The 27739-nt window shown below is 40.6% G+C and overlaps 1 protein-coding gene and 1 long non-coding RNA gene across 3 annotated transcripts in view; one reads left to right on the top strand and one right to left on the bottom strand.

The window, feature by feature from the left end:
- LOC139109161 (uncharacterized) overlaps positions 1-12362 on the bottom strand; it is a 204380-nt gene extending 192018 nt beyond the window's left edge. The window contains exon 1 of one of the 2 annotated variants that reach the window (XM_070668019.1): positions 10445-12362. The gene's annotated coding sequence lies outside the window, so the exon portion shown is untranslated. The remainder of the gene's footprint in view (positions 1-10444) is intronic. The other variant, XM_070668027.1, reaches the window with a different exon arrangement.
- Positions 1-27739, top strand: part of LOC139109277 (uncharacterized) — an 82139-nt gene that overhangs the window by 18107 nt on the left and 36293 nt on the right. The window contains exon 2 of the long non-coding RNA XR_011546813.1: positions 22451-22494. This is a non-coding gene — a long non-coding RNA (uncharacterized lncRNA). The remainder of the gene's footprint in view (positions 1-22450; positions 22495-27739) is intronic.

The raw sequence follows: 27739 nt of genomic DNA, 5'->3' as shown, positions 1-27739 counted from the left end.
TTCCATTTTCAAGTCTCCGCACCCCTGTTCCTTGAAGGGATTCGGGTATTTGACAGGGGGAGGCGAAAAATGTGTAGCGCGACGTAGCCCGATAGCTCTTTGTTGTCTGCATGTCTAGCCGAGAAGGGGCGAAACGAATTTGAACCCCGAACTTTCTTGGCTTCCATTAGCCGGTCTTGTTAGCGTATCCTCCTCTCTTCGTTCTCTTTCGTACATTTGCCTCGCCGGCTCTTTGTGTCTTACCGCGGGATAATATAGCAATATAGCCTCCAGATTGTAGGCACGTACGCGATTATTGTGCGCTTGTGCGGCAAACAAACATCTTGCAATATCCTTTTACATCACGTTACTTTATTTAATGTTTGAATTATAAATTATTAAATTAAAAACTAACCGCGTAAAATATTAATTTAATTTTCCACTTTACTTATATTTCACGTGCGACATGTATTTACGTTCTATAAAACAGAGTGTAAAATTAAATTCTATTTTATTCGTTTAAACATTAAGTTAAATATTTAAAAAGACGAAATATTTGTAAGTTGAGCGACAAATTGTGACGAAGGAAAGTTTGTCTAGGAAAAAATAAAAAGTTTTCTTTTTTTTTCCATGCGAGTTACTCTCTTACTCATTTTGACGATAATTGGCTTGCCAATTAAAAGTTCTTACCGTTATAAGCGGCGAGATCAAGCAGCATTTACTTTAATTTCTATAAAAATATATTTAATTACGCAATCTGATTTATACAATCCGGGAATCGCGAATGTCTCAAAGTGATTTAATTTGTTTCAACTGCAACGATTACATTGCAATTAATACATCCAATAAAATCTTTAAACGTAGTTGATTTTTGCTAGATTAAATTTTTCATCAATTATTATTGAAACAATTATTTTCAAAATTATTCTATGAATAACAAATTATTTATTGCCACACGCGTGAGCGATTTCTTAGCAAAGTCTGGATGCGCTCGTATTAATCGCGCTTTAAAAATCGTGTTGTCCTCGTCAGTTTTCAATATCCAATTCGATCAATCGGTTTTATTACCTCGGAAGATACGTTTCCTGCGCACATTTTATTCTCATCTCTTCAACGGACGTGCAGCACGTAAAGGTATTTTTTTTTCCACGCTTGACACTACGCGGAAATATACGAACCTATATACAAAACATCCATCATTCGTATTGCGATCTATAAGAAAGCCTTTTGTACGTATCTACGAGCACATTCTCATCGTGATCAACGTATCACCCTTCGATCGTCATTAATGTCGTGTTTGTCAAGCACGTCAAAGTCTTCCTTTCGTCATTCGTCAACCGCCACACGTATACGTTTCCCGAATACATATAAATTTTGCGTCACAGAGAATTCAACGGAGCGTCTCTTTTGCTGGTCTGCCGTATTCATCACATATTTACGAGCTGTCGATCACAATCGATTAAGAACGAAATTTAACTTTTAGAATAATAACACGCCGAGCCCAATGTAACGATAGCGGCAGCTCTAGAAAAAGAAGAGCTTAAAATTTATGAAACATATACGTGTCTCGTGTGAGATTGGTTCAGAGCGCTAATATACATGTTTCAATGAGCATAAATGTATATTATAGATATGGAGTACATACATCAAAAAGCTAATTAACGTGTAAAATAGATATTTCGTTAGTGTATTTATTTGACCGTATTCTTTTTCACAGTCGTGCCGAGACAAAATATTAAAATTGATTGCGTGAGGTATTTCCTTAAAAATATAAATCTTCGAATGAATAAATATTTTATGAAAGACGAGACTTTACGATCTAATCACGATGCATCGATATTTTAATGCTAAGTATGTACGTTAATATACATATTATATTTATGTATGTATAGAATATAAACATTTGACGTAAATCGTCCGTGTAAAAAGCAAAAGTTTTATACCTGTTAACGCACCAAGACGAACACTTCATAATACTGGTAAAATGCAGCAAAGCGCAAAAAGTGAAGACCTCGCACAGAGATGTGTTATAAAAATGCATTAATATCGCGTTATGAATGCCCACGCGCGTTATAAGCACTGCTAACTTTATGTTACGTTTAACATTCGCAGTAACTTTCTATTTATCAAAACTTTGTAAATTACATCGGAGAAGTAGAATCTTGGCGACTACGCGGCTCTATTAATGTGTCTTTAAGTTTAATGTTTATTAACGACGAATTAATTAATCAAAATTTCTCTAAAGTTAAAAATAATAATGAACTTTTCCGTATACATAATTAGCGAAAACGTGTAGCCTAACTCAATTTATTCGTGCAACGATGGATACTGTTGATACGCGATGCACGGCTACGATTGAACAATATTTGTGTATCGCAAACTTGGCACGATATGGTAATCACATTCGCGTCTCAAACCAGGCACTCCTAAAATCCCACGATCTCGGAAATTAGCAGACAGACGGCGGCGTCTCACAGAAATCCCGGTGGGTTTATTAAATCTAATCAAACCAATTTTGTGCGCGTCTTATTCCCCCGCGAGATCTTGCCGTTCGTTTCGTCTGTAGGGCGATCTCTTTGCCGGATTAACACGTCGTACGATTACACTTACGGTAAGCAAGTATTAAAATCAGCCGGTCGTGTCGTGAGGTAAATCCTCTTCAGACGACGAGATTTTCCGTCTCCGTTTGAGATTGAGAACGGTACTTAAGTTACCTGTACCGATTAACGTAGTCGATAAGCGTGAAAATGTTGGTGAAATGCTTCTGAAAAAGGGTATTTGTACATACGTTGTTCGCGAGCACGTTCGTATGAAAGGAAAGGCTTGCCGAGTCTTAGTCGCAACAGCTGCGCGTTGAGATCGATCGGTCGTTGAAGCGGACGCTCATGAGCCGCGATTTGCATTGAGTCGGCCAGCGCGACCTGCATTATTCCAACGTGTATATACACATACGTGTGACATGTTTCATTTACATGACGTGTCACGCCGGCGACACGTCGGCTGCTGCGGAATTACGCGTACCCTCCGCGAACAACAACTGCGGCGTATCATAAATCTTTTATGACTTCCAAATGCCATTCGCGTAATTCATAATTTCGCGACTTACTTCGGGCGATCCTGACGATCGGATTATTTAAGGAAATCCCGCATCGTTGTTAATTCCACGCGAGTTCAATACGCATAACCGATTTCAGCGGTTGAAATTGCGGGCAATTAGTCGGATAGAAATTACGATCGGCGCAGTCAAAGAGTGCGGTATTGCTTTTACCGTTTATCAATTAAAATTATGCAGCCGAGTTGCAGTCTCGAAAAAAAGTTGTACGTATCAATGACGAATGATCGAAAGGCTCCGCCTCGGAGATCCAATGATTCTTCTTGACGCGCGCGAGTCCCAGGGGATTCTCCTCGCGTTCCTACGACGAAGATCTAAATTTCGCCGACGCGGACAGTGATTTACATCGGCGAAATCGCTCGAACAGATCTCGCAGCGGGCAAAATGGTCGCGGCCACGTCCGCCGAGAACGTATCCGAAACGTAAACGTTTGTATGGAGGGAATCTCGCGCCGTCGACTGTATATTATGCAGATACCTGGGCAGGAATTATTGCCTGATATCGCGCGAGCAAGACTGGCACGTTGTATATTATTCCATGCGTGGTCTGTTTGATGGTAAATGATGGCCCTGCGAGTTACCGCGTCGCGCGCTTTCCGTACCGCGATGCAACAGTCCGCGCGCCGATATGCCCATATCTTGGTCCATCTCGCGCCGAACCCCCCGACCCCACCGACAAATTCAAAATTCCGCCGGTCGCTTCGACTGGAAGTTCAAATTTCAACGGGAATAATTACTTATTTGACTTCATCTGGAAAAGTTTTCAAAAAGATCGTCCTTTACCTCCTCGCGTCTACTTGAAGTAACGTCGGCTGTCTCAGCTCCGAGGTATTGAATTCATCCGCAAATTGATTCCCGAAGGCGAGCTTTTCTCCTTCTCCTCCGTCGTCGGTGCGTTGTCGTCGTGTGCGTTAGCGGACTTTTCGTAAGCATAAATCTTTCATGAGAACGTTCAGAAGCGGGCGTGTCTCGCGCATGGGGAGAAACTTTGAAATATATCTTCGACGATTTCACGGAAACGCAAGGAAATGCGTTTATCCGTGGCTTGTGTATAAAAATTCGCAAATCCCGGGATTTGTCGGACACGGTATCGATTGGGGCCGCGCAATTACGATGTGCATGTTGCAAACGTTGCGAGCGTTTCCCCCGTCTTTTTCTTGCATTTCTCGATAAAATTACGACGACAAAAAACCCGCATACACGTGGAATCCCAATAGCGTGCGCATAAAAATTCATAGTTTGCATTCACGAAAAGACAGGATTAAGTGGTTACACGCTTAATGAATGATAAGTTATTGCGTGAAAAATGAACGAGATTCGTCCGGCGAGTTAATTAACACTATTCCGCGTGCGCGGCTCAGCAAAAAGAGACGATCTCTCTCCCTCTCGCTCGCCTCCTTTTTCTCACTTTTTTTTTTTTACGCCCAAACGCAACGAGAATTTTCTACGTAATCATCATTTATGTCGACAGGAGTAGAAAAAGCGAGATAGCAAAGTCGTGAAATAATTCACTCGGCACCATTTACATGTTCCGATTCTCTTTCCTTGACAAAGTCAGTTTTTGAAAGCCCGCTACGCTGCGGAACTGCATCGCCTGGCACTGTACAGCAATTATAAGAGACGATGTACATACGTGTGTTCCATCACGGCTAACGCCGTACGTAGTATTATTTTAATTCTCTATTACGTCCTTTGTCGTACTTAAGGATTTTATATACATATTCCGCGCGTTTCGTAATGCAATACTTATTCCCGACGTGTCCGAATCGCTGTTTGCCGATATTGAAATTTAATTTTAATCCACATATCGTGTATTATAGGGCGCTATCACTTCCGCATAGTGCCGAGAGATCTGATTTTAACTGAGAAAGACAAGTTCGTAGTGAGTACAGTTCCCGATCGACTACGTCGACGGTTCGCTATATCGCGAATCGCAAGTACAGTTGGCGCAAATCCCGCAGCGGCTAAATTAGATTAACCCGTTGCAACCAGACTCTGTCGAATTGTCGCGCACCAATTCATATACCTCCTGTCCAAAAGCCATATCGTCGGACGCTCCTCGATTCTGCGTCCTCGCCACTTTTACGAGTTTCCACGTGACAATTCGATGGTTCCGACATTTTCGAAAAGCTTTATTCCCGATCTCGTGCGTTTTTGACAAATCTGTCGAAAAGCATAGCCGTGTATGTACCTAAACGTGTCTCGATCTGTGATCTAAAATATTGCTATTTCTAAAATATTTGTTATTTCGAGCGATTCTCTCTCTTTTAAGACTTATGCACTTTTTTCCGTGTTCGAGATAAAAAAATTTACTCTGCTGAAATATTAAACTTTCTTTTTTTGGCAATAATTATTTTTAATTTAATACGATAGATAAATTTATATCGTTTTAATCGGTGCTATTAATGCAGCGACATAATTGATAATACGATAACGCACTTATAACTTTCCACGACGCAGATGCTTCCAATCAAATAAAACGCGTTTCTAATCAGTAGCAGATATTTGGTAATCGCGTAATTAATGATACAAGTTCCCAAAGTTTGTCGAAACATTTAATTGGTCTGTACCAAATTACGGAACCCGTCAGGAAACATTGCGGATTGAGTTTCACACGGAATAAAATTGGTCTAACCACGTAATACGCGAGGAACAACTTTTAAACACGTCCGGCATGATGTTGCTACGCTTTAATTAATTCTGAAGTACGTGGAAACAGTTTTGTGAGACTACTTCAAAGAACATTTCGTTATACCTAAAGCTACGTATCAAAACGATGTCCATGCTCGTTTAACCAACGTATGTGCCGTATCAATTTTTTATTCTTATATAAATATTCTTATATAAATTCTTATATAAATTGTTTAATTTACTAAAAAAATATTACATATTGATAAAAAAAGAAAAAGAAAAAAAAATCACAATGTTCTCTTCTCACATTTTTTTGATATCGCGATTTTTCGACGCAGGAACAGTTAATAACCGGTGACTTCGCAGTGATTTCAATCTTCAACGCAACGTAACACGGGTATAGAAATATGTGTGAAACTCGTAGCCTGAAAGCTCTAATTCTGGCTGTGCCCCAGCGCGTTCGAACAATATTGTCTGCAATCGTAAAATTTTGAGCCATATATTTTTTCAAGCGGAGCTTTTATCACGACCGCTTTCGAACGCGTCGTGCGTCGTGTTATCGGCTGCTCGTGCAACGCCGCTAAACTTTAATTGACGTGGACGCGCCGAGTATTAAACCGCGCGGACGTCAATCACAAAGGACGCGTTGTCCCGTTGCAGCGTCACCGACACGAACTGGCGGGCAATAAGCGGTTATGTAGTTGACCGTACTATTGCAAGAGTGTCGCCGACCTTGCGGTACATCCCTCTGATCGCATTGGTATTCACAAAGTGGCCCGTACAAGCCTTAACGCGCTTACGGCTATCCAAGTTTGATGCCTTGCGCTATAATTCACGTTCAAGTCTCGAGCGCGATTACGTTCGTCGCAATTAATAATAACGCGCCGTTGCGTAATCAAATTCCTTTCGATATTACGCGCTACGGGTGAGCAGTCTCGCGAGTGACGTCGCATTTTGAATGCAGTAGCAACAAACGCAATCTCACTGGCAATATTATTATATTATCTTGACTATTCGCGCTGTTGTAACAAGGCAACTTTGCTCGGGAACTTCGTGGCCCACCGTACTCGATATCGCCGAGTTTGCGTTTCCTCGCGTAACACGAGTCGTAAGAGATTTTCGCACGCATGGCACTTATCAGATATCGTGAAATGGATATCAATCCGTCAGCGAATTGCACGTACCGGGTCATACGGATAAATAGAAAATATTACGCGAGCTGTATCTCTCCGACACGCTTCGCGAGAAACTTTAACGACTTAATTGCGCGCCGGTGTAATGACGTAACGATGGAACGAAATTAGGTTTACGACAAGCAAGCGATAAAAAAAAAAAAATAAAAACAGTCCGATTTTTCGTAAGTTTGGTATTGCTCTTAGCTCATTTATTTTCGCTAAGCAGAAAACACGTAATTATATCATTATCGTACCTTTATGATTATCGTCATTATGACTGTCAGAAATATTTAATTTTTTATCGTATCATAAAATTATTTGACTTGTCTTATTTATCCGAAATATTAGTTTGCATTTGAATTAATGTACGACGAAAGTTAATCAACTTGTCAGATTAATGGTAACGATCTGTCATTTGCGCCGTGGCTGCAGCCTGCTTGTTATGGGCTGCACAATTGGTTATTTGACAGCATAAGTGAGCGATATTTGCGAATAACTATAGTTGAGTTTCCACCCGGTAATACGATATTCATAGCATTACTTCGTTATATACATTAACACGTCAGCAGCCTTCAGTTATTGAGCTCGTGCTGCTTGCGTTACGTTAAAAAATAGAGAAAAAAATTTTTATTAATGAAGTACGATATTTAAAGAACTGAATTTACAACATTGGAAAATATACTCTTTTAAATCCAATAAAGAAAACCACTTCGGCTCAAATCAATTTAGATATAACGTTAAAGCGTTAGCCAAATTTAAACGTCACAGACGATTAAGGATAACGATCGAATTATGCGTAACGGCGTATCAATCCCTTTTGCTATTAACCCGTAAAGCTTCATTACGGCTTCAGTGACCTGAATTCCTAGACAGCACGATTGCAATTGAACATGCACCGACGAGTGATTAACTAACGTGTCGGTTCCACGATGTCGTGAGCTCGGTCGGCCTGACGATATTTGCTATTTATTTCCGGTTAGACCTTGATGGCGTTTAATTGTATGACCCGCCATATCCTATGAATACGCGTCAAGGAATGAGGTATCAAAGTTAGAACGGTCTGCCACTGCAATGTGAGGAGAGAGCGAGAGAGACCTTTGACATTCCTGTGCGGAGCCGGCTCATTACAGTTCCTGTATCGGCGAGCAACGTACCGTATCACAGGTTCCATTACTGCAGCAGTTTAGATCACGCAGTCGCATTGACATTCGCAAAGACTGATCCATCGACTTGCTTTACCAAGCCCGGCCGAGATTAGTAAAAATTTTATTTCACTCGAATTTCCTGTAATAAACATTAAAACATATAGCGTACAAATGATTTTGTTAGAGCTCGCCGATAAGCTTCTTTGGAGAAGTTAGTTAATTGCAAGTTTGCGCGCATCATTCGAGTTTCGACACTTGACGCTGACGAGTTTGCATAACGCTTAATATAAATGGAAAACTGGAGAAGTTTGTGCTTTCGATGCGTTGTCGTGATGCATAATTCATAATAATGCTGAACGGTCGCGATCGACATTTCTTCTTGAGCAAACTTAATCGAAATTTTAGTGCAGTACAACGTTCGATCGATCTTTGTTGTGCTCTAAGTACAATATCATAAAGCATTAGTAGCATTTATTTAATTAAAATCTTAAGAGTTTAATTTTTCACGTGTTATAATCTAACTTTTTTTTTTTTTAATTAAAGTCGCGTAATGGAAACTGCAAATCTGAATTGGAAAAACGTCAAGATATTTCTGATTAATTTGTGTTTGAAACATACTTTTTAGAAGACGTTGAAATATATTTCTCGAAAATGACATTTTCATTTAACTCTTATTTCATTATGAAAGATATCGCTACAGTACGTTATCACATACACGCATCGTATTACACTAAAACCATTGTTTCGACCGACTATTGGTTAATAACAGTTCCCACGGGAAAACAGTTAATTTGTCTCTAGGGTTCTCATTTGTTCGCATGAAAAAACTAGTTTTGCGAATTAATTAATTTTACGTTGTTAAATAACACAGAAATATTTATTCGACGTTTTTTTATTTGAACCTAATGTTTTTTTTCTGTAATTTTGTCGCGTGTAGTAGTGTATATTATTAAAAAAAAAAAAGCATTTTTTATGTGGTTAACAAACTTAAGTAATATCTCGTAAATAATGCGCCAGATATTATTTTTCGTGAGGCAGAAAATAATAGAGCTGGCAGTAGGAATTTTTTTCTTTGGCAGTTGTTCCCGCGATTTTATTTTCCGAGAGTTTTTAACGATGACGGTATTGCTTATTGAGCAGGACCCAGCGAAATGCGGAATGGAATGCTGACACGGTACTTGCAAGCCGCTTTTTCGGCGCTAGTGCATTTCGCTGTATTTCACTTGGACGTTAACGATTTCCCAACGAAAACAAGATAATACTGGCCTTAGGACAAAACAATCTTTACCTTTCTTGACTAATTAAGCTGCTTCCGACAGGACGCGTCGCGACAATGTTTTACGTACCAGAGAATAAACTGTCTCCGTCTCTGTCCAATGTATTGGACGTTGCCAAAAACTTTTTATAAAATATACAATATTACATTCATACGTATATGAATACGCATTTGTTGAAAGACAACGGATGTAAATGTAAAACGAAACAAAATTATATTAGAACATCATTAAATCAGCGTATTTTCTATCACGTGCTAATTATGTATAAATTCTTTGATAAGGAATAATCATAATCGATACCGTCAGAATTGGCGCTGCAATAAATACAATTACTTGTTATATCGGTCGAGTTAACAAACAAAGTGCATAACAAAAAGTTATCAATTTATTCGGATCGATAGCGCGGATTATTAATGGGATTGCAATAAAGTGAGACTATTTTTTTCTGTCGAGTTGTATATCATCCTTCAAAACGAGCGAATGTAATCAGCTATTCCACCGTGGCAAATTAATTGCACGGCGCATGAATAGCGGATCAATATAAATGATCGATGACATTAAATTAAACCGATTTAATTATTTACACGCCGCGATTTTACGGCGCGTCGCGGAATGTAAATGTAACCCCGAAAGCCGAATTTTCAGCTGATCATCTTAGAAAAAGATGGCATTCGGATGCTGCTTGCAATGTTACACGTAATTTACCATTATTACAGCGGCGCGGCGCGGCGGTCTAACGACGTAAAATATGAGTGCGAATTAACGCGGAGAATTAAGACGGGGAGAGAAAATTAAGGCAGCGCCCGCATAACCAACTGCTTCTCTCGTTAATTGGCAAGTACGTTATCAGGGATATATGATACAATCCTAAATTAGTTACAATTATTGTATCAGGTTCGCAAAAGAGTTTCGGAAAATTATTAAAATTGTGGAAAAAGATACAATTTTATAAAGTAATCCCCGATAAAGTTAAGCTGATTTTAAATAAATTTACGACAGTTAAGATCTTAAGCAGCGTATAAAGCCCAACAAAACGATCTGTAACTCTTGTGCTTTAATAGCAATTTGAATTTTAAAGAATATAAAACGTAAAAATAATTGATCTTACATACATATGGATACTTACCGCGAAATTTTATCGAGTCGTACGCTGTTCGTCAATGCGGCGAGAAGCCTTCCCGTATGCCCCCGTTGATTAATTAATCACGTTCTCGTTATATATACATTTACACTGAATTCCGCTAATATTTTATCAATTAGTATCTATCCAGGATGATCCATTATGCGCTTTTAATGATCCTTTTGCTTCTCCCGAAGTTGTGCACCATCAGCTAATACTTGCAATCGCGAACAGCACGTTTCGGTCTTTCGTAATTATATTCGGATTAACAGCGTCACGATTCGCATTCGATTTTCAAATATCGATTTTAATTCATTAGCACCGAGCTTCATCATTATTTACTAATTATTTTTTTTTTGCCGCGTTTACTTTACAAAATTAATTTACGTTACCGTAAACATTTTCTATGGTCGCTCTGAAGAATATTTTTGAATTAAATTGCATTTTTAACAATACCAATTTCAGGCCTGTAATTAAATATCAGGTTGCGAACAAGTACGAATCGGACTGAGGCGGGGCGGACATATTTAATTGTCACTCCTCGTTTGTTCCTAAGATCGGAATTCTGATTACAGAACGCGAACGGGCGGTGAACTTTCACCCATGCCGAGTTCCACCGTTTATAATTGCTGTAAGAGCTTCCGATCGTTATTATTATCCCCACGGAATCGAGTCCTAAATGCAATTTGGCCAGTAACTCTCATTGAACTTCCCATAAGACGCCCAAATTCACGAGATGCAAGGGAGAGTCGATAGAATTCTCTCATACGTAGCAAGCTAATTGCGTGTGTGCATTATTTCATAAATAGAAGAATTTTTTTTCTCTCAATTTAATTTTTTTTATATTAATATAAAACATTAGAAATTATAAATGCCGTTTTATAGTGTGTATTTAATTTATTTGACAACGTTAAAATTTTAATCCGTAAAATAATTAAAAAATTAAAAATGTCAAAATAAATGAAAAAAATAGGAGTAATTAAAAGTTCAAAATACCATGTTTTATATTTAATCGATAACTGTTTCCAAACTTTTCAATCATTATTATCGCACGTCGCAAAATCGAGTTTCTAACGTAATTTAAGCGGGAAGTTACGCGAGAAGTTGCCGAACAGAAAACGAAAGGGAGCGGAAGAGAGTTGGTTGAGGAGCTTCATTGGCATGATATGGGATGAGAGGCGGGAGAGATGCGTCGTATCTTAAATTTACTTCGAGCACCTCGCCACTGTTTTCCGATAATGGCGAACGCACGATCGGACGTCGCCACGCCGGCGTTTCTTTGACGCGGATTGCACGCTGTCGGAAATTATGTTTGCATAATTTTCAATCTCCCGATAGAAACCACCAACGTACAAACGAGAACTCGCGCGGCAACGTACCGGAATATCGCATCGATCCGCGTGATTATTGCGAATAATTGATAATCAGTTACGCGCTTATCGATCGGAAAAAAAAAATCACCGAGTCGATTAACAGGCTCATTTCGAAGCGGATTTAATCCCGCCAAGTGTCACTCACATCTAGCACATTCCTTCGCAACTAACCGGAACAACTGTAAGACCGCGTGAATGTTTGATCGTCGTCACGACCGCTCCGGACCGACTTTACGTGAATCAAGAATTCGATTTTCTTGGAACTTGCCGCGCACAAAAAGTAGTTTCCCCCGTCGCTTTCGATGACGGGTAAGTCGCGCGACGAGCCCCTCGATTACTCCGCACCCCTTAAGCACGGACCAGGGGAGTGAAGTGCATCGCGTCGCGAATTGCACTGACACTCCGCAGATTCTCCGTTTCCCGCAGAAGCTTCTCCCTACCCCAACGCGAGCTCTTACCCTCTTTCAACCTCCCCTCGTGGGCCGTGGCTTTTAGCGCAAGCGCTTGTGCTTTTCCACCCACGAACTGCATCCTATCCTAATTCACATCACCGTGACCCCGCTCTTGTCGCACTTTGTACAAAACGTTAAGATTTTTCTCTTTTTCCCGGACTATCTTGCAGTTATCATTGACGTATTTTTCATTATTTTCCTTTCCCTTTTGCATGCAAAATGATCGCTTCCGACATTCAATTTTGTCAAACGTTGTCAAATGTCAAACAAAACATTTTAGCACTCGAAACTTTCGTTTAGTATCAATGAGAATACTTATAGGTATCAATTTTATTCTATTATAATTATGATAATTCTAATAACGATAAGTATACATGTATGTAATTTGCGATTTTTAAAAATAATTAAAAGTTAACGATTTTCTTGTTGGAAAATATCGTAAAAAAAAAAGAAATAAAATAGAACAGAATGCAATTTATTAATTCGACGCGCGTTTTAGTTTAATTTAATATTTCATACATTAAAGCATAAAACTTGAAAGGTCTTAGCCAATATTTGTTGGCTTATGTACAGAATACGGTGACTGAATTATGTATATAATGATTAACTAAATCAGAGCCATACGTCGAACTGTAATTGATAATATCGCTAAAGTAAATCAATGCAAATGATTGCGGACCGTCCGTTTATTCGACACAATTTCGCGGCAGTTGAACGGTTATTGACCAGTGCAATATTTACGAGAATTTACAGCTGGCTAATATACCGTGAAAATAACGGGACAATGGCTCTTACACGATTTTTAATTCATCACCAAATACCATCGTAATACTACGTTAGCTCCAAATAATTTTGTTCACGAGAATAAATATCTGATGCGCTTTACATATTTGATATCTCTTATATTGATCCATCGGGATCGCTATCTCTTTTCTTTGATTTGGAATCAACCACTTGAATAATAATACCCGTAAAATGTTCTTCGTGTAACGATGCGAAAGTCTAAAATTAAAATTGGAGCCAGCGTAACGTTCAGAGAGAGAGGAATATTCAAGAATATATTTTTTGAATATACATATAATATGCGAATGCCACGAATTTCGATGTATGTACGTACATATACCCACGTTTGAAAAAGAGGAGCGAGCAAGATAAATAAAAAAAAAAAATTATTAAAAAAAAAAATTATTGATAATTGGTCACGCGAGAGTATAACCAACATGAGAAATCAGTTCGTTAAGGGCGGTAAATTGAGCGTGACTGCGGCTGCAAGTCCCGGCAAACAGGTATTCTAATAAAGTGCCCCGAGGGTGAGTTGCGCGTTGCGGCGATGAATTTTTCATCCATCCGCGTCGGACGTTGATCAAAACTCGACGGCGCGTTGCATGCGCACCACCGCGTCGGAGGAAAGGCAACAGTTTGAGAATTAAGATTACCCTGGAGAGAAAGAGAGCGTGGCGCGCGCGCTCGTCATATTTCGACGAGGGTGGTTTATTCGCCCGGCCGGTTTAGCTGCACCTCTCATTAGTCTCGCTCCTCCAGCGGCTTTCTTTTTCCCCGTGCCGTGCCGACGGTTAATAAAGCCAACTGTCCGAACCGGGCAGTTGAATTGGCCAAGTTTTAATTTCCTCGGGAACAACACCCCTGACTCCCGAGGAAATTCGTCCAACTTATTGCAGACGAATGTGTTGCGAGTTTGTCGGCAGATGAATTGCAGGCAACTCGTTCGAGCGATGGTCGAACTGGCCGAAGCGGTCCGCCGGTGGTTCGCCCACGCCCTCGATGTGTAACACATTAAATTTCCATAAATATGTAGCACAACGCGGCAAATTTCCGCTGGGATCCACGTACCGGGATCTGCATACCTGCATTCGGCGTGCTTTAATTTCCCGCTTTGTCAACTGTGTATCGGGATAATCGACAAAGTTATCGCGAATGAACGCAACGCCAGTCGTTAGTGAAAGCGCGAATCCCTCGTTGTCGACACGATTGTTCGATTGCTCCCGGGACAAAATCGCAACGATCCACTTTTATAGAATAATATACTTTTATAGAATAATAATACGCGACGTGACCAAAAAGAAATGAGGAATAAGCTAGTCAAACGTACGTTATCGAACAATATACTGTCTTCAGCTGTATCGATACGAATGTAGGTTACACAAAATATCGTTTTATATTAGAGATGCATAAACGTCGCGGAATAAAAAGGGAGTCGAGAGACACGGCAATGTCTCGCGGCGAGCGCAAAGCTACAAGTATGCAAAAAAAGGGTCTTTTATGAAAAAATAAAAATGTACAATCAATTCTCAGTTGAGATAAAGCACCGTAAGAGAATTAAATTATTTAAACAACTGTCGAAAGATACATTTCAAACGAAGTATTGCAATTATATATTTAAAACCATATAATAAGAGCCCATTTATTCTCACTTATTTTCTCTCTCTTTCTATGCGAAAGTAAAATTTGAATTTTAACGCTGGCCTATATGTAACTTCACCTGATAATACGACAATTTCAATACAGATACGTGCGTTTCTCTTGCGTGGCGTGCGCATCTCTCTTGAATACGACGCGAAGTGTTGCACAGTCGGAATTACTGCGAAATCAACAGAAAGGTCGGCGACCAGCTCGCTGTAGTTTCACGAATTCCATCAGTCGCGTGGAGACACAATACCAGCTAGGCAATCACAACCACGTCACGGCATTCGTGTTTCTCCCTACATATTTTCCTCTCGGTGATAACGAGACGGCAGTGGCGAGCGACACGTTCACTATAAGTTCAACGAACAGTCGAAATGAACGGCCCTCAGTGGAATTAAAATCTGCGCGAGTCGGCGAGATGCCGCCGACTGGTTTACCGGACAGGCTCGTAATTGTTTAGGAAAAAAGGCTCCCCAAGTGCTCGCACTAATGAGAAATCCCTAATTGTCGTCGGATATCGTTAATTACATCTATTACCGAAGATACATTGTCTTGCCCGTGCGGTAATTGTTATTTTTGCACAGAACGACACTCGTATGAAACAAAATTTAATGTTCGAAGTGAACATTTTGACAGGAGAAAACCGAAAGACTGAAGCTTACGAGTCTTGCCAGGCGTTTTACATTTTGTACGAGAAGAAAAAAAACGATATCATTGTTAAAAATAAAATACTGCATCGAGTTGTTTTAGATTAAAAAAATACAACCGACCGAGCCTTTTTTTCGTCTTGTTCCTGGAGACGCAACATTATTACTGATTTCTGTATCATCGTGAAGAGCTGTTACGTGTGTCGCGATGGAATTCGCGACTTCGTTGGCAGCGTTCGCCAAAAGTACAGGGACGCGCTCCGTAACAACTGGAACGATCTGCATGTAATGGAATTCTGTTTAGCGTCTGTACATTAACGCGTGTACTCGGCACAATTCTCCGGTTTATAGTCGTGCATATAGAACTTGGCGTCCCTGGAATCGCCGCTTTCAAAGGAAAAAATCCATTCGCGACTGGACGATCGCTCCTAATTTATGAATCTAAACGCGTAGGAAGCAAAGAGAGATCGTGAGAAATTACCGTTCCGTGCGACGAACTTCAAAGTGAGATTCCGCGCAGCTTTTCCGACAGGTCCTTAGCAGAATTTTATTCCAGCATTTTGCTGCTCTCCTCTCCTCCCCCCCTTTTTTTAACGCGCTTTCGCTTTGCGAATTGATCGCGCCGCTGCTGGGGCGATGATTAAGTCGCTAAAGTGCGAAGTTTCGAAAGTAGGACGATAATGTGGAACGCAGTTGCACTCGGCTGAATAATTCGGGCCACGAAGAAGGGTGTGACTTACTTTACGCGACGGTTACCGGAGCCTCAATTAATGTGCGGCATTAGTAAATTGATATGTTTTCCGTACTTAGCTTAGCGAAGCGCGCAAACTGCAGCGGTGACGTCGTCGTCGCACACATTCACAGATTTGTAGGCTGAAACTGTGCCAGCTGGACGTGCCCACGAACAGGGAAAATGAATTCGTGATCGAGCATGTCTTACACGAGATTTTGGTTGTCGAATTTCCAAGTTTACCGTGTTATTTCACATGAATTTGCGAAGGCTCCGTCGACTCGACTAACTAAATTTTAAGACAAGCGTTATATCTGTCGTCGAATTAACACAGATTCTCGACGTATTGATCCTCGAACCCCGCAGTCTAAAGGTTTAAATCTGCATTCGGTCTATCTCCGTTTCAGTAAGCTACGAAAAGCGTTAGAGAAAGGAAAATACCCGTTTCACTTATCGCTTAGTGTATGTACATTCATATTGCAACTTTCAAACGATTTTGAATCAATTCCTATAGGTCAAACGTGATTACGCGTCTCTTTGTAGCTAGTCGTAGAAATTTTATTTTTCTTCAATAAAAAAAAAAAAAAAACGAAAGAAGATTGCGCAAGTTCCGTCCAATTTCGCTTTTGAAAGCAATTTATCGTCTCTTTGACTAACGATTAATAAACTGCTATTTGTAATCATGCCTTTCATATTTTTTTTCTCTTCGGCTTGTAGGCAGAAGCAATTTGTCAACAGATGAATAGAATCCAACAAAATAACAAGCGATCAAAGATTTTGTTACTATAGTCTATTATTTTCTATTTTCGAACATTTGAGCGATTTTATAGCAAGTTTTTAAGTACGAAATACTATTTGCATAAGTATTTTAAGTGTTATTTCTGTATCTTTATTCCTCGATAAATCATTAAAGTTCAGCATGAGAATACTATATAATTTCAAATCATTGCACTAGTTTAATCGGTCGACTGGGCAAAATATCAATTTATGACTGACTGTATCAATGTATAATTAACTGGTTTGCCTCTTTTTCCTTCCGTTGCGCAGTCAAACGATATTTGCGCACGAGTTAACCTTTCCATTACTCACCAACGCAAGTAAAAATTATAGAATCAAGCTTATACCGTAATTCCAATGTAATATATCATTATTATCCGTTTATTCTAATTTCACGTTTTTAAATGAATAAAAGAATTGGAAATTACATCGTTTAAAACGGTGTAATAAAATTAACTGATATGCATTGACGGAATTAAATTTCAAATCGAATTGAATTGAAGTAAAAATAATCTAGTTAATTTTCCATGACAAATGCTGGCCGGTTTTTACTGTTCTTTCTTTCGCATCAGGGCCTCGACTTGTTCACGTTTTGCAAATGTCGCCCATGAGAAAGCCACATCGATCTTTCTCTCCTTCCTTTTCCTTTATTTTTTACCTCGACACTGAGCACAATGTGTACCAAAGCGACGTGACGCGGTCTAGTAAAAAGTGTTGGGAACTAGTTAAACTCGTGTCGGCGTCATGCAAGTTAATTTATGCCCTCCACGTACCCGATTCATCCCCGAAGTTAGCGGGGCGGCGTCGGTTAATTCCGGCGGACAAGAGGCAAGTTTCGAGAGGGACTACGGGAGGGAACGGTCGTGGAATGGAAGATCTAGGTTGAAAGAGAAGACGTACAATATACACTATTTATTCGGAAACATTCGCCAGCGTCTGCGCTGACTAGGACGATAAAGAAGATTCGTGACCAGTTAAGACGGTCGCGCAATTCGTCCGTCGCACATGCTATCTCCTCTTTTAGTCAGTTGCACTCTTCTCTATTTCGACTGGAAGTTTTGTTCGAGAATGAATGCGCCACGAGGAGAGGACCGAGTCTTAAAAGATCTTGAGCAGAAAGGCAGGAACGTAACCCTGTAAATTAATATGTATCTTACGGAGATACTGAAAACTTTGTAATTTAATTCTTTTAGCCGATGTAGCAATATTAGAGATTTACCCGAGTTAACGTTCAAATTTATTTAACAACTCTATTATTTGGGTTCGGTCTATTTGCTCGTTTGGTTAACTTTTTTTTTCTATCCTCCTTCCTTCACGATGGTCTCAAAGAACTTGTGCACATAATACGTACATACATGCGCCGAATCGGTTATAAATCGCTTCATAAACGCGCCGAACTACCGGAGTTTTTTAATACTCGTGGAATCGCTGTGACGCTCGCGAGGGCGAGAAAGAATTCATAATCCGTTCCTGAGTAAACTCTTTAATCAGCCCGGTGCATTTTTCTCCCGGTAAGCGGCGATTCTCTTATCTGAATTCTGAACCTTCCTTCCCCTCTCGCCCAGCCACCCGCTTTTAAAGCTTCGCGTGGATACCGTAACTGCGAGCTGCGAAAGAGCGACTCGTCCCGGGGACCGGAGGTCAGCTTCCAGTATTTAGACGAGGTGAAAAAATACCAGGCAGGGAGGAGACTGCGCGAGTAAAGGGAATACGGGTAATGACTTTACTCGTTCGCGGACATAAACTCGTCCTTTCCGCGCGAAAAAAATTGCGCGCACTTCGCGCCAGGAAGCACGTCGGGGCGAATGCCGGGCGAGAAGCCGGGTATCGCTATTGCGGGCACCGGGAGTAAAGGCAATTGCAGGGAATTTTGCATTTTAATGAAGGCGCCAGATATACTTGCCTGATATTAAGTGGCGTTCTTATTCATCTCGGGGTAAATCCCCTTCTGAAACACTTAACATTAAGCCGACGCGCAGCGGAGGTGTTCGCGGGGGAGACAAAAAGAGCGCCGCCGCAGCTCTGGCCTCCGTCAAGAAACTTTGTAAACGAAAATTGCCGAGTTTCGTGCATAATCTAAGATGAGTTACTTTAACAGTTTCCGCGTTCGGGCTCGACGCTATTAAACGGAACTAAACGGGATTCATCGGCTGTCAAAACAGCCGTAAATTTTACATTTATAACATTAGTGATTCTTATTTAGAGCGCGTTCCACCCGGCGCGCGACCGTACCATAGCTGACACCGCGTTTGCACTCTCGATTATCGCCGAGAGTAGGATACACTTTCTCATAAGTGTGAAACCTAATTAAAACTTTTGAAAATCCGCAGTTCTCGCCTTATTTAATTAATCACCTGCAACTCTCTACTTAACCCTTCGCCGCTTTTTATATGTTGCATCATCACGGTTTACGCTCGTTGCGGCTAACTTTCTTTCGCTTTTAAGACGGAAATCGTATTTTTCACCTGGCAAATAGAACGGCGAGGGTTAAAATTTCTCGGCAAAAATAACCACTCTTAATAGATATATTCTCTTCTGCGAGTATCTGAAATTTTACGAAACTATTCGCGCCGTTGCGAAAAACGTTGAATTCTCCAGGAGTTTGAAAGATTCCCAGATAAAGTATTCTAGCTCGATATTGACGTCAAAGCCCGCGCTTTCTTACCGGTGCAGCCGAAACAAGACGACCGGAAACATCGGCGACAAGAGCTCCTCCAAATGATTCTATCTTCGTGCCGGAGAACACGAGAGAGGATTCAGTTATTGTTTCGAAACTTATACGGGGTCGCACGGACGGATAATGCAGATAGCGATACACAGGCTTGCCTGCGAGTGATAAAGCTCCTTCTCCTCGAAAAGGTTCGGAGATTCACAGATAGTGATCAAGTTTTCTTGGAAGTTACCTCTTTGCACCTGCGAGAACTTTCGCGACGTAGCTGTCTCTGCTTTGTCAATCGAGCGCAAGTTTGGAAATTTTATCTGGGCCCACTCTATATACAACGTAACTTTTCGCGACTTACTTAGCGACTTGTTCGTTGCTGATGAAAATAAACTGCGCTCTGGGGGAAAAAAAAAAAAAAAGAGGGAGAGTACTCGTTGAAAGAAAGCATTTTAAGAGTCGGGAAAAATTTCAGCGGCTGCAGAGGAAAACGCGACTTTGTTAATATTACCGCTATCGGGGAAAAACTTAATCTAATGAGTACTACCTCTCCGAGGTACGAAACAACGTTATATATATAAATAAAGTCGCTACGTACGGGCAAAATGGCGCAATCTTTCTCACGAGCCAGTTAGGTAATCATTTGAAACGCTACGCGGGAAAGAGAGAGGGTGGAGGAGAATGTCGAACGAGTTTTGGAACGATTTCAGGAACGAGTTCTCGCTCGCCGTTGCTGCTTGATCATTTGGCGACGTACGTTATCTCGTCTTTCGGAGTGTTAAAGCGTTACTCGGTTACGGATTGAAAATCGATAGCTGGCCAGATCTAGAAACGGTTACTCCGCATGCGTCTACGTTGAACGTAGTACTCCCAATTTTATCGCCGGGACCTTTTGACCTACATTATCGAACTGGCACCACCCTCGATCCAGCCCGCGAGAATAAATTTGGCGTAGATTAATTACCTATGCACATCGTTTTATCCGAGTCTGGGGCACGTGCTCTTATTTGGGGTCGGGCAAATGAATTCTTTACGCGAGAGAACCGATCGCGGTCGCCGTATTCCCGGATATTAATACGTCCGTCCAACAGCGGCGTAAAATACATGAAGGGACAAAGACTATTTGTTTTTCATCTTAGAGTTTGATTAACGTCCACGTACGGAGATATATCGAATCGGATTTGAACGTATTTTCACTACCACGAAATTTCCTAGAGACAAGATTAGCATAAGAGATATATATTTTATCTTTTGCCACGTTTCTTTCGATAATAACAAAAATTAATAGCCCAAAAATCCAGTTTCGGCTACGAAGACTTTTCCTTTAATTAATATTTAATCTATTAGATTCGAAATGGCCCCTTATTACTTATCGTTAATAATAATAATTGTCACAATTTGTATATTAATATCGAATTTATAAAGCATTGTCAAGTGTCGCAAGTGCAATTACACATTTTTTTATTTTTTTTTTTTTTTTTTTATTTTGAGAGCCGCACGCGTTACATACACGCAACAGTACATTACTTCGCAATAACGGTGGCCGCATTGCATACACATTTAGTTAGGCCGCTGCTTGATGACGCCGAACATGTTGTAGCAGATCGAGTCTCGATGTCACGAGCAAATGTTTACATTTAATGAACGATGGTCATTGTAAACGCTAAAACCAACGTAGCAAAATGTTGGTGGCACAATTCAAGAGTGTAAAGTATGCGATAAATCTCCGTCGACATTTGTTTTTTGGTCTGTAAAGCTCGTTCTATTGGAGGATTCATCATTATCATATGCGATAGAACGCACTGTACGTTGTAAGATAGAAAATAGAATGGGTTTCGTGTGTAATGTAAATGCGAGAGGTTCCGTGCATCCGTTCGATTCCACGAGCGGAGTTTCGCTTGCACGAAGGATTGGAAAACTTTGTTATGTGCATGTGCATATACGTATATTACGTATGTGTACACATACATATGTAACACATAATCAGTTTGGCATTTTAGCCATTTGTTCTTTCCACATTTTTTTTTTTTTTTAATATTCTTTTTTTTGTGAATTACGTGAATGATTCTATAATTGATTCTATAATTTGTTAGAACAGCTAATTTTTATGTTATCGATAACGAGGAACAAACCGCCCAGCAGAAATCCGATCAATTCGATATTTATACGCTCTTAAAGTTTTTGCAAAATTTACTTTCGCCGCAATTTATCTCCTCCGGTAAGTTCACTTTTGTACTTAAGAGCTTTCATAATGTAGGACGACGATGTAATACTTTACATCTGCTGTGTCTGAGCGTGTCACGAAAGCAAGCGCATAAGAAAGTCGTCAGTGTCACCAGCAATTAAAGTTGGATGAATTAACTATGAAACGTGGCGGACAACTGCGCGGACTCGGCGCTTGACCGCGGTCAGGATTAAAGTAGGTTTACACATTAATTACACGAGTAGCATGATACTTGGTTCTCTATCTCGCGCGCGTACATTACACACGCGGTTGCGGTGTTTTACTAAAAGTTCCCGCTAAAAATCTCGTGCATCAGGGGGCGAGACTTTTCACAGCGGCTGAAATGAAAAGTAATTTTAGCCACGAATGTTGTTTAGCTTGCGGGAAGTTACCACGATACGGTGATATCTAAAAGTTTCAAAGGCACGCCGCGCGGCTAAGTAAAAATATAAGTACACAACTGGGACTCGAGTTGCGATAATAGCGCACGCGAACGATGATATAAGTTTGAGTCCACGAGGACGAGTTCTTTTCATCTTCGATAATTCAAGTTGCACGTCGTTCGGTTCTTTCTATCTTGGCGAACAATAATTCCGACACTCGGCTATCGGTTTTAATAAAATATGCGTTCCATTATTCTATCCCTAATTTTTTTTTTTTTGTTTAAAAATTAATTAAAATTGTTTTTAGCACGTCTACATTAATATTTTACATTTTATGTTACAGTTACCGGCAAAACTCTTCAACTCCGCTGAAGTTCATGCAGATTGGTAAGTCGTATAATTCTTTTTTTGTGGTTTTTAATTGGGGTTTCTTAAGAAATAGCGCGCGCATGGTTTCTTTTAATTATTTAAATTTCTCACATTGAATTTATTAGCGACAGGGTGTTTCAAACAACATATCGCTTTCGAAAACTGTAGAAAATTAGAATTGAATACGAAGTTATATATTTTATAAAATTGTCAATCATTACTAAAAAAAAAAGAACTATTAGAATGCGATGAAAGTTAAACGAAAGTCCATAAAGTTTCATTATCACGTTTCTTTTACGATATTCGAAAATGTTCCCAAGGCAAATGGTTCAGGATTCTTAACTGGAATTAGTGTGCCTATATTCGACAGCTTTCGTTATGCCGGCTGCGTTCAAACGTAATTAATATTGCCTGAAATGTAATTTTATTGGTTGAAAATTCGCGAGGATAGTTTTTCGCCGCATCAGCGGCTCACCCATTCAACCGTGCTACACACACACACACACACACACCAAGTTACGCGCTGTGAATCATCCGAGAAGGAAATAAGAGTAGATGAAGCCAGTCGCGCCATTTCAGTCTCGTAATTGCATTGCACTCTACGTAGTTCGCTTCAACTTGGCGCGGATACGCCTTATTATCCACACGGTTACTTACTTAGAAAAAGAACGGGGAAGATACTTTCTCAACTTGCGCAACAGTATTTGCATAGAAATACATCAGCTACAAGGAAAAGCACCTGCAACGCATTGCGCGCCTGATATTTTACGTGTATATCAAGTGCAAGCGGCAGTCGCGTGGAAGTAAAATTTCTAGATGATCGTTGCTACGCGCAATCAAATCGATTCCCGCTCATCGATTTCGTACACCGCGGGATAGTGCGCGCAGCATCCGTAACGTGGAAGCAATTTCGCGACGCTGTAGCGCACACAATTTCGGACTTTCTCTGCCAATCTGACAATCTGTCGACCGTGGAACAGCGGCATCGTTTGCAGGGGGGGGGAGGGAGGGGGGAGGTCACCAAGCGCTATCAACGTGCGGTCGACGCGAATTTTCTCAGCGAGCGAAATCGAGCGAAGCTGCTTCGACGAGAGGGGAAAAAAAAAAGAAGGAATCAGCAGGAAGAACGTTCCTACGATCCAATAGTTGAACATTTGACACCTAGCGAAGGAACTCCGGAAAATCGAAATGAAACGTTGCTACAGAATAGGGAGTGTAATCGTGGAGCGGATGGGCGTGATAGGAGCTAGAACAGAAAGAGAGACGGAATAGAGAGAAATAGCGACAGGGTTGAAAATAGACAGCGGAAGTTGGGTGGAAGAAAGAGAGATGAAACTCGCTCGTAATCAGAGGAGCACGTCGATTTCTACCCTCGAACGATTCCCATCGGAGAGCCGCGGCATTGTTCAAGGTGAGGAATAAATAAATAGCCCCGGAGACAATCTCGAGTACCTCCGGCAACTGGCCGGGGACTTAAAAGCTAAACAAATAAACCCTTCTCTACGTTAATTGACACAAAATTGTCGCACGTTTAATACATTTCAATTCCCTTTAGCTAGGCTTCCGCATTCCCGTTCGTTACACTTACCAAGAATGCGCGTTAAATTATTAATCGCCGAGCAATAATATATTTATTTCAAGATAAATAATTCTGCTTGAATGAAATAAGTGGTATCTCTCGTTGAAAGCAAAAGTTTCAAGGAAAGAAATTTATTTAATTAAATAATAATAATTATAAAATGCAAAAAGAAAAATTTTTAGCGTGGACAGAACTCTTGATAATAATTTTACAACTCAGGATAGTTTCTTTCCGAGCTGTCGAGTGAAAATTTACTGGACTACATTGCGCATCCTGCACGTGCGTTCGCACGCGCGATTCCGATATCGCGGAGAACCGATGTGTTTTCGGCTCACGTGCACGTACGCGTCATAAGAGAGTTCTTTTCGCGTTCCGGCCACAATAGGATGTATCGGAGAATCACGATTTTCTATTTCACCGTAGCGTTTGCTTTTTATTCGCGAAACGATGCAGATGCAGAATATGCAAAACGACGAGACTCGATGATTTTCTATGACACTCGCCCGATAGAGTTTTTTTTCTTTTTTTTTTTTTTGCGCACGATAGCAATTGTGATCATTTGAAAGTCTTTTCATCGGGAAAATATCTCGAAATCATCCGAAACGCATCGCATTAACTGGCATAAAGTACGTGACATTCGTAATTTAAGTGTGCCAATCATTCCGTCAAATAATACGTTTTCGTTGTTGCTCGGTGAAATTTTGAATTGACTAGCCGCTAAATTATAATACGGATTAACACAATTTGATAAACCAAATACACTATGAAGTGTGCATATTGGGTGACCGCATTGATTGCTTCATCCCAATAATCCTGCAACGTAACATCGCGAGCCGCAGCTGCTCCCACGGACGCCACATGTCGATCTATCTATCGACAATCGTGACGTTAAATTTCCTGGACGTCATTAACGCCCAAAATTAGATATTTACGCGCCGTAAAATTTTCTCGGGAAGTAGTAACAGGGACGTGGCTTTATTCGAGGAGAATTTTACGTAAAAATATCGAGTTAAACGAGAGAGTTCCAGCGGTTAGAATGCTTATCCTAATAAGAGAAAGGTAAAGTATCGTAACTTGATTTATACGGGTGTTTTCCTCTTGCCGTTGAATCTCTCTTCCCTTTTCCCCGCTTGCCATTCCTTTTCCGTGTCCAGTCAGTATGTTTCAAGTCCCGTAGGAACAGGTAGGACCAGGTGGCACGAAATTCCGGTACTTTAGTACCCAAAGCGACTCATTTGTGAACTGTGAGATTCGATATATTCGTTAAACGATCAAAGAAGTGCCTTGTGATTTTAATCCGTAATTTTGTTCAATTTAATATATATATATATTGCATCTATAATTTAGATGTAATTATTTTCCATATCTATATTTTTGATTCCGATCCTTTTCTCTAATTTACCTCGGCCTAGATTTCATAGGTCGATATTCCGATAAACCTGCTGATTACTGTCACGTTTGACAATGCTCATTATTATTTTGACTGACAATCGTCGCTTATTGGTTTTCAAATAATAGCAAATGTTATTATCTGTACGCGCGATAAAAATAGTCGGTTATAATAAAAATCTCTGATGGAAATAAAATTTTTCTTGAAAATATTGTAATTAAAATATAAATGAATTACGTTGCTGTATTAGCATAAAAGAATAACATTTATTTCATATAATTTATATAATTACGGGAGATATTATAATGTTTCCTAACTCGTTTCGAGCAAAATGTTTAAATCATCTGTTACTTAAAGTTTTTGTAACTACTTTTTAATCGGTTTACAAGTTTAAAATCCGCTTCAATGATACGAAATACAACAAAACAGGTAAAGCCACATTTTGTAACAATAGGAAAGCAGAGCCACAAAGTATCTCCCGATAGGGACATAAAAGTGCAATGTTCGTGACAATAAGTATCGCGTTCGCGCCCAAACTTTGGACATTGAATTCTCTCATATGTACTGCTGGTACCGCAACTTTCTCAAAACGAGATCAGAAAATGCTAGAATACAAAGTAGGGGTAACTCCGTAGTATCGCGGCGTATTCTCCGTTGACTTAAAACTAGTAACGTGCCATAGAAAAGAACGTCAGTGCGTCTGACAGCGTTTCTTACGATCGCATCACATGAACGAATGGCTCACCGAACGTCTCTCAGAAATACTTTAAGTAACTTTACCTCGACTGCTATAAAACCGCAAGACAGAATTAATAAATGGCTGTATGCGTGGAAAGGAAGCCCCCCCGTTCTTTCGTTCAAGGCGCGGCTCTCTCGAGCAACGGGATAATCCTCTTCGCGTTTTACGAATTTAATTAAAGCACAGCGTATAGCGCAGAGCAAAACTGAAAACCGACAAAAGCTTGGGGAGCCCACTCGACAAGCAAAATCGCGACGAGGGACCGGGCCTTGCTAAAATGCCCTATGCAGCCGCAGCCCGTCCCGTCAGGCTCGACTACGACTGCACTTGGGTATAATTCGATGCCTCGAGTTTTAAAAGATTCGATCAAAGGGGGTCTCCCCCCGTGTCGCTGCAGGGGTATGAGATACGTTCGCTTCCGTGGATTTTTTTTTTTTTTCCCCTCGATTTTATTTCGCTATTAGTAGATGATAAAGCCAGCCGGGCGGGAGGAAAAGGGAAGAGAGGAGCAACCGAGATTGCATCCTGATATCCACTGAGGGGAGTTGAGGGGGGACTGGGAGAAGTCGATGGTCGCGCGCGAGTGGCGCGGCGATGGCGCTTGGTTGGGCGGTAGTTTGGAAGAATTGCAGCAGTTTCGCAACTGTTTTCCGTTCTTCTGTTCCCCCAACTGTTTTCCACGCTCCACTGTGCTTTCCGAAGCACCCCCGCCGACGCCCGGGGTTGGTCCGACCGCCGCTGGACCGTTCTTCGTCCGTGCACCCTACGCAAGAGCGAGCCTCCGTTATACGGCGAACTTTTCGTTATTATCGCTTTTCCGCCGACGAGCGAAGCGCCAACGACGGCCGAGCAGATCACCGGAAAAAGCATCCCTCTCTTTTCTCCTTGAGCGTATCGAGTAGTAACAGTTACGGGAAGAAGTAGCTACGCAGTCCAACTTCGATCGACTTTTTTTCCCTCTCCTTCTTCGCCTCTGAATCTTTGGCTGCTGTATTATTTATGCCGGCGCCGTTATTACCGCCTGATCGTCGACGTTTGCCGAAATGTTCGCGCGTTTCGACGCGAGACGACGTCCGACCGTAGTCTCGCACAGCGTTTATTTAACTTCACTGGCTGCTAGAACTTTTTCGTATAATGTTCAGTAGGAAAGAGAATACAATAGCGGAAGCACTTTGACTCCATTTGCTCTCTTCCTTTCTAACATACGACGCTATCAGAAAAATATTTATTTGTACAGCTAATGCCATTTCTCTGTGATAACGTAATTTCGATAAAATTTTAATAGTAATCATTTTTTCAATTATATATATATATATATATGAAATAAAGGGAATTACTTTTATTTTATTATTTTATATTTTTGATTTCTTTTCCGCGTATTTTTTAAAGATTCAATTTCTGTTTCGGAGAAATCGCTTGGTTGGTTGCAATTGAGCGAGGTAGCAAAAAGTAAATAACTGGGAAGTAAGTAACGGATGCGAGAAAGAGAGAAAGAAAATGTTTGAGAGCTGAGACACCGTCTGTGAAATTCGTCGAATCAGATTGTTTATGCGGA

Source organism: Cardiocondyla obscurior, linkage group LG02 (genome assembly GCF_019399895.1).
Source record: "Cardiocondyla obscurior isolate alpha-2009 linkage group LG02, Cobs3.1, whole genome shotgun sequence".
In the NCBI taxonomy this organism is placed as follows: Eukaryota; Metazoa; Arthropoda; class Insecta; order Hymenoptera; family Formicidae; genus Cardiocondyla; species Cardiocondyla obscurior.
The sequence above is the reverse complement of the archived record's forward strand: the minus strand, read 5'-3'. Positions and strand labels throughout refer to the sequence as shown.